The sequence below is a fragment of the Abrus precatorius genome, unplaced genomic scaffold, assembly GCF_003935025.1.
Source record: "Abrus precatorius isolate BTA unplaced genomic scaffold, Abrus_2018 Scaffold3, whole genome shotgun sequence".
Classification (NCBI taxonomy): Eukaryota; Viridiplantae; Streptophyta; class Magnoliopsida; order Fabales; family Fabaceae; genus Abrus; species Abrus precatorius.
Window position 1 is genome coordinate 23838062 of NW_020874373.1, and position 13719 is coordinate 23851780.

At 31.1% G+C, this 13719-nt stretch overlaps 1 non-coding gene across 1 annotated transcript; it reads left to right on the plus strand.

Moving 5' to 3' along the window:
- The first annotated feature begins 11704 nt into the window (after positions 1–11704).
- On the plus strand, positions 11705–11811 carry LOC113863994. The gene has a single exon (XR_003504604.1). It is a non-coding gene; the product is annotated as a small nucleolar RNA R71 (small nucleolar RNA).
- The last annotated feature ends 1908 nt before the right edge of the window (positions 11812–13719 follow it).

The window sequence follows — 13719 nt, forward strand, 5'->3', positions numbered from 1 at the left end:
TTTTTTTTTCTTTTCCACACCCTTAGAGAGCTAGAGAGAGATTTTGGGGGAGAATTTCAAGGCTCAATTCTAGAGGAATCAAGCTTGGGACTTAAATTCATAGAGATCTTCTACACGTTCTCTTCTACTCTTTTTTCTCTCATTTTTCTAGAATCATGTTTCAGAATTGATTTTGTTAAGTATTGATCGATCCTATTTGGAAATTATAAATTAATTGTGGACCTAAGTTCTATATTCTTATATTGTATTGAATATTCAATTCTTTCCTTAATGCAATTATTGAATTGGCTATTCAATTGAATTGATTTTAGAGATTTTACATCAATAGAAGTTGAATAAACATAAAGAATTACGGTGATTGATTAAATATTAAGATCATTGAGTCAAGGAATTATACTTTGATTAATCTAGTGAAATTGATCATCAATCAATTAAGATACTTAGGAATTCATATTGCAATCAGTTTTGTAATTGACGAATAGGTGAAATCAGCCCTAACTTCATTTGATTAGTAACCTACTCACAATTTTATATTATATTGCTAGCTACAACTACATAGTATACTTGTTAGATAGGATTCTTATAATGCAACAAGTTTTTGGTATCGTTACCGGAGATTGCTTGAAATTGATTATCATTATTAAGAGAGAGATTACTAGATTGAACATTTCTTTTTTTTGTTTTTCTTTCTAATTTTTCTACATTGTTTAATTTTTGTGCTGTATAATTTTTTGCTTTCATTTAAATTTTGTTTACTTTCTTTTTGTATGCGAGGAGAAACAAAGAAGAAAGTTGATATGTTGTTTGACCCTGACATAGACAAGACTCTAAGAAGATTAAGAAGTGAAGCTAAAGCAGAAAATTCATAGAGGAAAGAGCAAGAAACTATACTAACTTCAGAAAAATTAATTGAGAATCCAACCACACCAAAGGACAACACTATGGTTGAGAACAATAAGATGACAACTTTGGGAGACTATGTCATTCTAAATATGTAGGGCTATAGTTTAAGCATTGTCAAGCCAACCATTCAAGCAAATAATTTTGAGATTAAACTAGCCTTGTTACATTTGGTGCAACAGTGTCAATTCTCTAGAAGTGTATCCGATGATCCTAATCTTCACATTTCTAATTTTCTGCAGCTATGTGAGACAATTCGAATTAATGGAGTTAGTGAACATGCTATTTGTAGTGTTGGTTTCAAGCCCAACCACAAGGAAGCATTATTACATGGACAAATTTGGTGAATAAATTTCGGACTAAATACTTCCCTCCTTCTAGAGCTATAAATTTGAGAGGAGAAATCACATCCTTCATTCAACAAGATGAAAAATCTTTATAGGAAGTATGAGAAAGGTACAAAGAGTTGTTGTGAAGATGTCACCTTCACTGCATTCTAGAGTGGATGCAATTTGAAACTTTTTATAATGGGATGAGTGCTACCACAAAACCATGGTAGACGCAACAGCTAGAGGTTCATCGAACACCAAAACTTTGGAGGAAGCTTAGCAATTAATTGACATGATAGTTACTAGCATGTACTAGAATTTCAACAAAATGCATGTTGAAAGAAAAGGAGCATTTGAAACAAAGGCACTTAAGACTCTGATTACCCAAAATTAGATGCAAAATTAATTGCTTTCTGAACAACTTGCAGCCTTGACTCAACGAATTAGTAGTTTTCAAGCTGGAGCTGCACAAACAAATCCCTTGGTGTGTGATTTTTGTGGTGGAAATCTTATGAATGAAGCATGTGATGTATCTACACTATAATTTAAAGAACAAATCAACTATATGGGGAATTTTTAGAGACCTCAACCCCCCTTTCCTCCTGAATATCATCAAGCTAATAGGAGCCAGCTGTATTATAATTGGAATCAACAAATGCTTACTACAAATGTTAATAATACAACAATATCATTCTCTAGTCCTCAATTTTTATAGCCTTCTTTTCAAGCATCCTCTTTTCAACCTCAAAGAGGACAACAACATTCAAAAACTCTTCCAAAAAGAATGAATGAACTTGAAGAAACCTTACTCCAATTCATGAAAGTTACTCAATCAAGCTTCAAAAACCAAAAAGCAATAATGAAGAAGCTTGGGATTCAAATCGAATAACTTTCAAAACAATCGACAAATAAAGATGATGGTAGATTCCTACCAATATTATTGTAAATCTAAGGGAGCAATGTCATGCTGTCATAATAAGAAGTGTGATACCCTATTTTTGTTATTTATTAATTTTGTATTTTGTATGAATTGTTAATGTATGTTATTTGAAATTAGGAGAGTTTTAGGTGTGTGAGTTGCATGATTTCTCGCTGTAGTGAGATGATCCCATTTGGCACTTCCAACATGGTATTTTTATGGGCTATAAACCATAAAAATTCTGAATTTTAATTTATTCATTTGCTTATTCAAAATGGGCCATCATTTTAGGTCCTTTTAAGGGTATTTTAGTAATTTTGCTCAAATTTTGTAATTTATATTTATTTTATATTTTTGGTTCTTCCTAATCTAACATAATTGTTGTATTTCTAATTTAAATGATCTAAAATTATCAATAATAATTTTTGGGTAATTAATCTCTACTTATATTATTCAATTTTTTCTTAATCAGTTCTATTTCGGGTAGATTTTGCTTAGTGTATTATTAAGTTTTCATGTATTATTTATTTTTAATTTATTTAGATTAATATGACCAATATCTAATTTAGAAGTAGTGAAAATTTGAAGTGTTACATTTCAACACCCTACTGTACCTTTATATTCATTCAAAATATGCATCAACTTAAGCTCTTGTTTATTATTTAACAAGTTGCTAATAATTATTGATTTTTCTCTTTCAAAATCTAAATAAATATATTTAAGGTGTAACAGTAGATGTGTCAGCTCTAACCTTGTTTTTTCTTGGTTTTATTTTTTTTTCAACTCTTCAAGTCTTATTTCTTCAAAATCTTTTTGTTTTTTTTGTAGAATCTACAATTTTTTATCTTGTTTCTACATAATCTTCTTTTGTTTCCTTCTTCCTCAGGCTTAATTGATTCTTCTACTATTTCAATTTCCTATGCTTATTCTTATATGTATGTTGCATTGCTTGAAAACATTGAATGTCACCCTTTCATCTTAAACTTTAAGCATCGATTTTCCTTGGTCAACATCTATTAAGACCCTTGCAGTGGTTAAAAATGGCCTTCCAAAGTTGGAGGTACTTCAAAATCTCCCTCTATCTCTAAAACTACAAAATTAATTAAAAAATGAATTATAAACCTTGACCAATACATCCTTTATAATTTTAGAAGTACGCCTTATCAAACTATTAACTTATAGACAAATGCATCAATTAAATGGTGAGGCTCGTTCCAACTACACTCACTATCTGGTTGGCCTTCCAGAGGTAGTAGGAATTCTCTCGTTCCCTAGTCAAAGGCTTGGTTGGATGTGGGATCTACTTTACTAGGAACAGTATGGACATAGATGATATCATCATGACCTCTCTTTTTGTACCACTAGGGATGCTTAACACCACTTCACCAACTGGCGTTACATGCTTTCGTGTCTCTCAATGTGGTCATCCAAAGTTCCTTACCCTTATGTACAAATTTTTGAATAAGTCATCTTCTTATCAAGGTTAAGGAGTCATGTATCTTATATCTAAGTGGTACTTTTAAAAAAATATGCATTCATATGCCCTAATGTAGTTTCAATATATAATTAAAAACAACTTTTGAATCAATAAAATGTTAGAATGTAATTTTAGATCTTTAAGGTTTTTCACAAACTTTATGTATGAAGTTAATGATTTTTAGAATTTAAACTTTCACATCCATTCTCATAATCTCAATTCATCTCGAAAATGAGCTTTTATATTGATAGATTGTTTACTGCTCTTTTAGATCTTTCTCATTTGCTCCCTACAAAATGTTCAATTCTGCATCGCACAATTTCTGCAATTTTCGCTTAAGCATTTTTACTAGCTTGAACAAAAATTATAGGGCAAAAATAGCTCACAGGAATCATTTCACTTAAGCCATTCAAGATATTATACTATTCACTTAAGTGAATATAAGACTAAGAAAACCCTTACATTATAACCAATTTTTGCTTAAGCAAAATGACTATGGTTTAAGCGAAATAATATAGGATGTAACTGTAACATCCTAAATTTCCTTCACTCTATAAATGATTGTTGAATTATATTAACCTCATTGAATAAAATATAAATTAGAACATAAAAAATTTAGAACTAAAATTTTCTTTAACAAAATTTACTGAAATGAGTTCTATCGGTAAAGAATCGAATAATATAAACAGAAAATGAATATGTAGAAATTTTTTTAAAAATAGTTTTACACTATTTAGAATAGTTTTATATAAATTATAAGAGGTTTAGAAAGATCCAAAAATATAAAACAAATAAAATTGCAAAAATTGACCAAAATGACCAAATTACCCCTAAAAACACTTAGAATAGAGGCCTCTTTTGGGCAAGCAAATAAATGAGATAAATTCTGGAATTTTTATGGTAAGTTATTGGATCAAATAGGGTTATGTACATTCAAGAATCAAGCCAAAAAGTCAAGTACAAAATTCAAACCAAATTCCTCAAAAAACATTCCACATATGATGTGGAAAATGGCCCATTTTGTGCCAAAAACTTGCAAATTTTGTAACCTACCCAACCCAATTCAATTTGTACATTTTCTGTGCTTGAAAGAGAAGTCGATTGACCAATAATTGATGTGTGGAAGAAGATAGAGAGAAAGAGCCAATAAAAGAAGAGCTTAAGTTATCTAAACTTTCAAGAAATGATGAAAGAATATTTACTCAAGTCAATACATTATCTCTTGCCAAATTTCCTTATTAAATCATGACCAAACCCTTTCCAAAGAAACTAATAATTGGAGGAATTAAGAGAAAAGCAACTAGACTTAGCAAACCAAAGAATTAGAATCAAATTGGACAAGTACAAAGTCATAAAACATGACATCATGACTTGGAAAATTGCTAACCATGCTTTGAAACGTTAGAAGCAAATTGAACGTGGATGGGAAGCTATAAGGAGGCCACCTTTTGAAGCAAAAATGCTTGTCTAAGATTCTTCTATTTAGTCGCAAACCACCAACAACAATTCAGCCAAGACAAAATTTTAGAAACCCATTCATAGTAAAGTGCCATTTCACATAAGAATGGAGCAACCATGCAAGGGAGAAAGAGTTTCCAAACTTAAAAATCTTTAGCAACCTTCAAACACTTCTACAATCAGTCTCACACTCATCTCGTGAACTCCACAAAGTTGAATCATCCATCAACTTACCATAAAAGTCCTAAAGTAGACAATATACCCCAACAAAATTCACAAAGCAACCAAAATTCTTGATAGAAGCCTTGATCAGGTGGAAGAGGAGACCAAAGGAGGTGAAAGATTACTTTCAAGAGGAGGAAAAGAGTAAGAGAAGGAGAGAAAGAGGACTTACCAAAGATCAGGCCAAGATCAACCAAAAATCAACTAAGGGACTAAGGGGGAGTACTATTTCTTAAATTAAGGGAAAACTTTGCTAAATGAATTTTTGAGTCAAAGGGGAGCCTTTAACCCTTTTTATATGATAGAAATTTCGTGGCCTTAGTATACATATGAAAGAAAAATTGATTGGAAAAAGAATACATAAGAAAACCACTAAAATAGCAAAAATAGAAAGTTTTGCAAAAAAAATTGAAATTTTCTGTAAAACTATTTTTTAATGGAATTTTGTTAATTATTTTGTTTGCTATATGTTATTTTCATGAATCAATTATATATTCATGTGTATTTATACTTTGGAATTGATTAGATGGACTTTGGGAATTTTCTACGAAATTGCATATTTTCTGTCATGGAATAAATATGGGTTTTCTGTAAAAAAATTTTCTAAGTGTGTATTCTAAAATTTTTCTCTTTGATCTATGTTATGTGATTTGATTTGAGGATAATTAAGTAAGATATATGATTTTCTCTTTGGTTTAGATTACATTGGAGTTAAAAAGTATTTTTAGGACATTATTGAAGATTTTCATATGAAACCTTAATAAGGAATGGACTAAAATTAGAAAATGACTATGAGGAGGACCTATGTAACCTTGAACATATTTGGAATCTCTGGACTATATGAGAAATATAATGAAAACAAAGATCTAAGAATAAATTTGAAAGATTGAACCTTGACATGATGATGGACTATGATTTTGGACCAAAATATACCTTAAAATGCAAGACACTTGACTACATGTGTGGTAGAACCAAGAGAATATTTTAGAACTTGTGGAGACATGATTCAAGACTCATAAACTCATTAGAAATGTTCTGAACTATCTAAGAATTACCAAAATTGAGAAAGGACGTTTTTTCAATTAGCATAAAGTAAATGGACTAAATTGCAAATAATGTAACATATGATAAAACCTTTGCAAAAATTGTTGTTAGTATTTTATTCATGTGGATAGTTAAATTTTGAAACTTTTTCCACTGGTTTTACTTTATTTGGATTTAAATTGAATTAGTTATGATTTTTCTAAAGTTGTGCTATATGAAAATAGTATTCTGGGGGCAATATGCGTTGATTCAATTTCATTTTAATATCCTTGTGTGGCATTATTTTATATATATTTTTTTATAAAAATATACTTATTAATGGAACTTTTCTCACTAGTTTCACTTGATTTTGATTTGAGACAAAATAGATATGAATTTTTGGATATTGTGATGTGTGTGAATGATTTTCTGAGAACAGCTCACTCTAAACTGTTGTGGTCTTAAATTCCATGCGTAATATTATTTTATTTATATTTTTTTAGAAAATATCCTCATTGAGTTTGTAGAAATTGATGTTAAATTTAAATACTTATGATTTTCTCAATATGTTATTGTATGAGAGAAACGTTTTGTGCATGCTTTTAAGAAATTTATTTCCATTTTAAAATAAATGGATGGAGTTATTTTATTATTATTTTTTATGAAAATAGAGACTATAAGGGAAATATCCTCTCTAATTTGATTAATTTTGGACTTAAAATAAAATAGTTATGATTTTTCTATTTAATTGATTCTAAGAAATAAGTTACTATGAGTAACAGAGAATGATTAGAACTGGTTATGAAATATGAAAATGATGAATTTTTGCTTGTATTTTTGTGCAAAACTATATAACCAAAGTGAAACAATGCCATTGGTTTCATAATTTTTGGTGGTGAATTTAATAACTTATGATTTTTTCAATATGTTGTTGTTAAATTGTGCTATTTTGTGACATGTACTGAGAAATTAAAATACAAATTGATGTCTAGGAATATTTGGATCTTGGAAGTATTTTTAAATGGAAATAGATACATTAAGTAGAATAATCTCACTAGTCTCATGTCTTTTGGATGAGAATAGAATTTATTATGAATTTTACAATATGCCAGTTGTTTAGTGAAATGATCTGAGAATAGCAGAGGTAAATTGAGACTTGATTAATTCTTTAAAAGCTTTTGTATTTTAAATGTAATTTTATATTACAATAGACATTTAAAGGAAGAAAACCTTAGTGATTTCATGATGTTCGGACTTGTATCGAATTAATTATGAATTTTACAAGTTAGTTCATGAAATCTGAAAATTTTTGATTGTTAGCCATATTCATGTAATTGATTGTTCTCTTGAAATAGAGATGTTATAATGTATCTGTTGGACAATTAATGGCTATGATATTATTTGTTTTTATGATTGTAAAAGAGGTTGAATACATCATTGTATAGGCGAGGAGCAAATAGTGTTAGTCTGACCAGAGGGAATAGGAGAGTGCCCAAGACTTACAAGGGACCAAGTTTAGCTAATTTGTGTCGTAGATAGTAGGAACTTTGCTAGCCTATCCTGATAGACACTAGAGCATACCAAGATTGGTTTGAGTGTGGACTGCTTGTAGTGATCATAAAATGAGAATTGTGTACTTATGTTCTGTCTCTGGTAAAAGGAGAAGATGTACCTACGACACTAGCCAAATTGTAGACACGGAACTCCCAATATCAACCTGAAAATAAAATGTTGGATAATTAATTAATTACTCCATGAAAAATATACAAACAAAAGACATTGAATGATTGTTGCTTGATGCTTGAATGTTGTTTTGTTCATTTAAGCACTAGTATGGGGATGCTTGAATGTTGTTTCGTTCATTTAAGCATAGATATTGTTAATGCTTGATATCGTTGATGCCTAAATGATATTTTGTTCATTTAAGCATATTTATTGCCTTGTATTATTGTTTATGAATGTTTGTACTCACCCTTCTTCTTTGTTGTGTCTTTAACAATGTTATGGATGCACAATAACTCTCCTCCAAGCGGGCTGGAGTAGTAGGGGACGAGATGTCTAAGGAGTAGCTTATATTTGTAATGAACTATGTTTAAGGGTCACTACGTAGATCTTCAATTCTTTTATGATGTAATTAATTGAATGGTAAGAAGAAACTTAGAAGGTTCGTAACCTATTGAGCACTATAATATTGTGCCATTATATGATATTAGAGCTTTTATGTAAAAGAATTAGTTGATGCTTTAGACATAATTGACTCTTATATATGTTATAAAAAAAAAAACTTGGGTATTTTTCTAAGAAGTATCAGATACTGGAGATTGAACTATTGGGAATAGGGACATCTCAGTAGCAAATATGTCTTTCATTTCTCAATGTAATGAGCTATGTTATATTTTTATTTGATAATTGAATATATGTATTAATAGAATTGATTGTTTCATTCAATCCTCTTGAAGCAGCTTGCAAACCAAAACTAAACTCGTTTTATCTTTGGGAGGATTGTAACACCCTCATTTTTTTTAGATAGTGTTAATAATGGATTATTAATTGATGGTAGATAAGGTAGGAGGGTGTTAAGAAGGATTTTAGGTGTTTAGTAGAGTTATGGTGCAAGAGAATCTCGCTCAAGCGAGATTTTGCATGCCCAGGACCATTTCTTTCTAGAGCATTCTCACTTAGGCAAGATCAATCTCGCTCAAGCGAATTAGATCAGGTCACCCCAACTATCACCTTGCTTAAGCGAGATGGAGCTCGCCCTAGCGAAAAATCGCAAGAAAATTTGGAACTTTTTGGACACCCCACTCGCTCAAGCGAGAAAGGTATTCTCAATCTCCTCTGCTTAATATAGTCAATCACACATCAAGAGGACTTTTTTCCAGGTTATAATAGGGCTAAAGTTAAGGTAAATATTGAAAAAAAGGGAAACAATACATGCAAATCCAAAAGAAAAGAGACATTTTAAGTAAATGAACTTAAAACTAGCATGGAACTGCATTATTTTTCAATAATTCCCTCAATTATGCAGTAAACAGATTCATTCATGCAGCAGAATTCCAAATTTTCTTTTCTTGCTTTTATTTACTATTTTTTTCATTCATACGATAGATTTTTTTTTCTCTGCAGCGCTTTGCTGCATATCTTTCTTTTGAACTCACAACTTTGTTATTTATTTCTTTCCTTTTGAAACCAAAACTTAGATAGCTTTGCTATTCTCCACCCCGAACTTAGACAATGCTTGTCCTCAAGCAAATAAAATTTGAATGCCACCCCAAACTTAGTTTTAAACTCATCTTTGATTAGACTCAATATTCCTATTTTTCTTTGGATGGTAAAAATAGTTTTTCATCAAGGCTTGTAATGAGGGAAAATCAAGAAAGGGATATTAAGCTCAAAGGGGTGAACTAGGACATTCAAGCACAAAGGGAGGTTCATTTAGGCTAACTAGGCACAATCAAAGAAGGTCTCCATCATATGTGTGAGAACTGTAAAATTGCATATTCAATTAAGAAACAAACAAGTTCTAGAGGGTGCAGCAAAATTAAGATCAATCACATATGAAAGAATGTATTTTGCAAAGCTCAAATTCTTACCATAGGAATAAAGGTGATAATATCAATCAATCATGCTCACAATTCACCTTACAAATCCATATGCACAAATGGTAAGAATCTCTTTATTTTTCAAAATGAAGTGTGACAATCACATGAAGAAGTGCAAAAACAAAATGTTTACTCAGAATTCAAAAATAGAGAAATGGAAGAAGAATCTGAATTATTCACCACAAAATAGAAAAAGAAACGTAATACACAAACAATTATGAACATATACATTTTCTTTTTATTTTCTTTGTTTAGTTCAGCAGGAAATATGACACAATTCAGCATATGAATCAAGAGGTAAAGAAAGAAATAACTCCCTTTTACATGAAAGGTGTTGTTTCAGCAAACCACCACAAGCTACATGTGGACACTTCCTTATATGTTGATACTTTCACTGCCAAAAACAATTGTAAAGCAACTAGAAACTCAGATCATGTAGAAAAATAAAACTAAAAACCAGAAATTGAAAAGAAATGAAAGGGAAAGAAGTGTGAGTTGCCTCTCACAAAGCGCCCTTTTAACATCACTAGCTTGACGCCTATTGATCTTTGGTTCTAAGAGATGATTTTGATGATAACGACTATTGCTCTATTTTAAATGTTTTCCCTTTTTCTCACCAACTTGCAATTCTTCATTTAATTCAGAACTTGAAAGAAATAGAAGTGGAGGGACTTCCAGCAGCTTGATATACTCTACAAGCCTCTTTTCCTCCTCTTTATCATCTTGATATTTTATTGTAGCAATGACTTCTCTCATAATAGAATCTTTATTCTGTTTTTCCATCTTATTGATTCTTCCTTCTGGTGTAGTGCAGTTACTGCCCTCTAAATTTTCTTTTCTTAAAAGAGCGAATTTCCCTCTTTGCAAGTTGCCTTGTGCTTCTTCTTTAGTATTCTTTGTAGCTATCTTCTTCTCCTCATCTTTTAGATTAGAAACCTCTAGTGCACTTCTTATTATGACAGCATGGCATTGCTCCCTTGGATTCACCATAGTATTGCTAGAGAATCTATCCTCATCCTTATGTGCCAACTACTGTGAAATTTGTTCTATTTGAATCTCCAACTTCTTCATTGATTCCTCTTGATTTTTGAGGTTGGACTGTGTAACTTTCATAAATTGTAGCAGTGTTTCCTCCATTTCATTCATTCTCTTAGAAAAAGATTTTGAAAATTGTAACTCTCTTGGAGGTTTAGATGAAGAAGCTTGACAATATGACTATGGAGGTTGAAAATAGGCATAGGACAATGGTGCTGCTGAAATATCACTTTTTGTTGCAGGACTTTGTTGATTGCATTGATAATGTGGTTGACTTCTATTTGCTTGATATTGAAAATCAGAATGGAATGGAGGTTGAGACCTTTGAAAATCACTAAAGTAATTAATATGTTCTCGAGGTTCTGGTGTAAATACATCACATGCTCCATTCATATGATTTCCTCCATAAAAATCACATATCAAGTAGCTTGTTTTTCCAGCTCCAGCTTGAAAAGTATTAATTTGTTGAGTTAAGGCTGCAAGTTGTTCAGAAAGTAATTGATTTTTCATTTGATTTTGGTTGATCAAAGTCTCAAGTGTCTTTGCTTCAAATTCTCCCTTACTTGCAACATGCCTCTCACTGAAATTCTGATACATGCTGTTTGCCATCATGTCAATTAATTGTTAAGCTTCCTCTACAGTTTTAGTATTCAATGAAACTCCTGCTGCTGCATCTACCATGGTTCTTGTGACAACATTAATCCAATTGTAGAAAGTTTGGATTTGCATCCACTCTAGAATGCAATTATGAGGACATCTTCTCAGCAGATCCTTATATCTTTCCCATGCATCATAAAGAGATTCACCATCTTGTTGAACATAAGAGGTGATTTCACTTCGCAGCTTGGCAGATTTTGATGGTGGAAAGTACTTAGTTAGAAATTTATTCACTAAGTCAGTCCAAGTAGTGATGCTTCTTTGTGGTTGAGCTTGAAGCCAATATTTAGCCTTGTCCCTAAGAGAAAAAGGAAATAATCTCAAGCGGATAGCATCTTCACTTACACCATTGATACGAATGGTGTCACATAGCTATAGAAAATTATAGAGATGCAGATTGGGATCATCTAGAACATTTCCAGAGAACTGATCTTGCTGTATCAATTTTATTAATGCAGGTTTGATCTCAAAACTGTTGGCTAGAATTGTTGCTCTAACAATACTCGTATTGTAACCTTGCATAGTTGGAATGACATAATCTCCCAAGGTCCTTGTCCTGTTGTTTTCAGCCATATTGTTCTCCTTTTCTAGTATTTGGTTCACACTTGGTTCTTCAAAAGTGGATGTTATCTTCTGCACTTTCTTTTACAACTTCCTTACCTTCGCTTCACTCTTCAATTGCTTAAGAGCCTTGTTTGTATCTAGATCAAACAACAGAGCAGCTCTATTTTTGGTTTTTCCTTGTATACAAAAAGAAAGTAAACAAAATATAAACGAAGCTACAAATTATAAAGAAGTAAAAATGAATTATGCAGAAAATTATTGCAGAACATTGCAGAAAACTACAACTAAATACAGAAACAACAATGCATTACGCAGAGAAATAGAAAGTTATGCAGAAAAATGCAAAATAGAATCATGCAAAATTCAATAGAAAATGATGCAAAAATTATGCAGAAAACTACAAGACAGAATATGTGGAAAATAAAGAAAATTATGCAGAATAAAATTTACAATTATGCAGAAAAATAAAAAATGAAATTATACAGAAAAATGTAAAAGAATACAAAAAAAAATTATGCAGAAAAATTAAATAACCATGCAAAAATATGCAGAATGAACTTATGCAGAAAAAAGCAAAAAATAGTGAAGAAACTACAGAAAATGCAGAAAATTTAGACAATATAAAGAAAAGTTTGGAAGCAAAACACAAAAAGAAATGCTCAATCTAGCTATCTCTCTGCTACTAATGATATTGAAAGTAAATAATCCCCGGTAACGGTGCCAAAAACTTGTCACAGAGCTAAGAGAACACTAACTAGCAAGTGTACTAGGTAGTTGAAGCAAGTAATAAAATTTGGAATTCAGTTTGTGTACTAAGTATCGTCCTCAGGGATTAGTTCTATCAATTACCACTTCACAAATCAATAACTAGTTGAGTTAAACAAAATTTAGAGTGTTTTAAAGCATTTAAGAACAAAAGCAATAAGGTGCAGAAACCAGAAAATAATAGCAAAATAGAGCTACGAATTTTATTAATAAAATAATGTGTGAATGAAGTTAGGATTGATTTCACTTCTTCATCAATTGCAAAACTGAAGTAGATCGAAACTCTAAGTTCCTTAATTGATTGATGATTAATTTCACTTATTTAATCACAGGACAATCCCTTGTCTCAATGATCCTAATATTCAATTAACTACCCTAATTCCTTAGGTGTAAATCAATCAAACATTGCATTAGGCATTGGAATTTATGAGATCACAAGATCACGATTTCTTATCCCTAAGATATCCATAACCTTGACATTCAATTCAGATCTGAGAAATTAACTCAACTTCCATTGATGAAAATCCTCTAATTGAATAGCAAATTCAAGAATTGTATTAAGGAAAGAATTAAACATTCAATACAGTCAAGATCTTAAAATCCAGATCCACAATCAATGTACAATATCAAAATCAGATCCATCAATCCATAAGGAAAATAAATTAGAACATGTTCATAGAAGAAAAAGAGAAAGAAAGAGTAGAAGAAGAGGAGCTGCAGAATTTCTTCATAAATCCAATCCCCAGCCTGATTCCTCAAGGTCCAGAG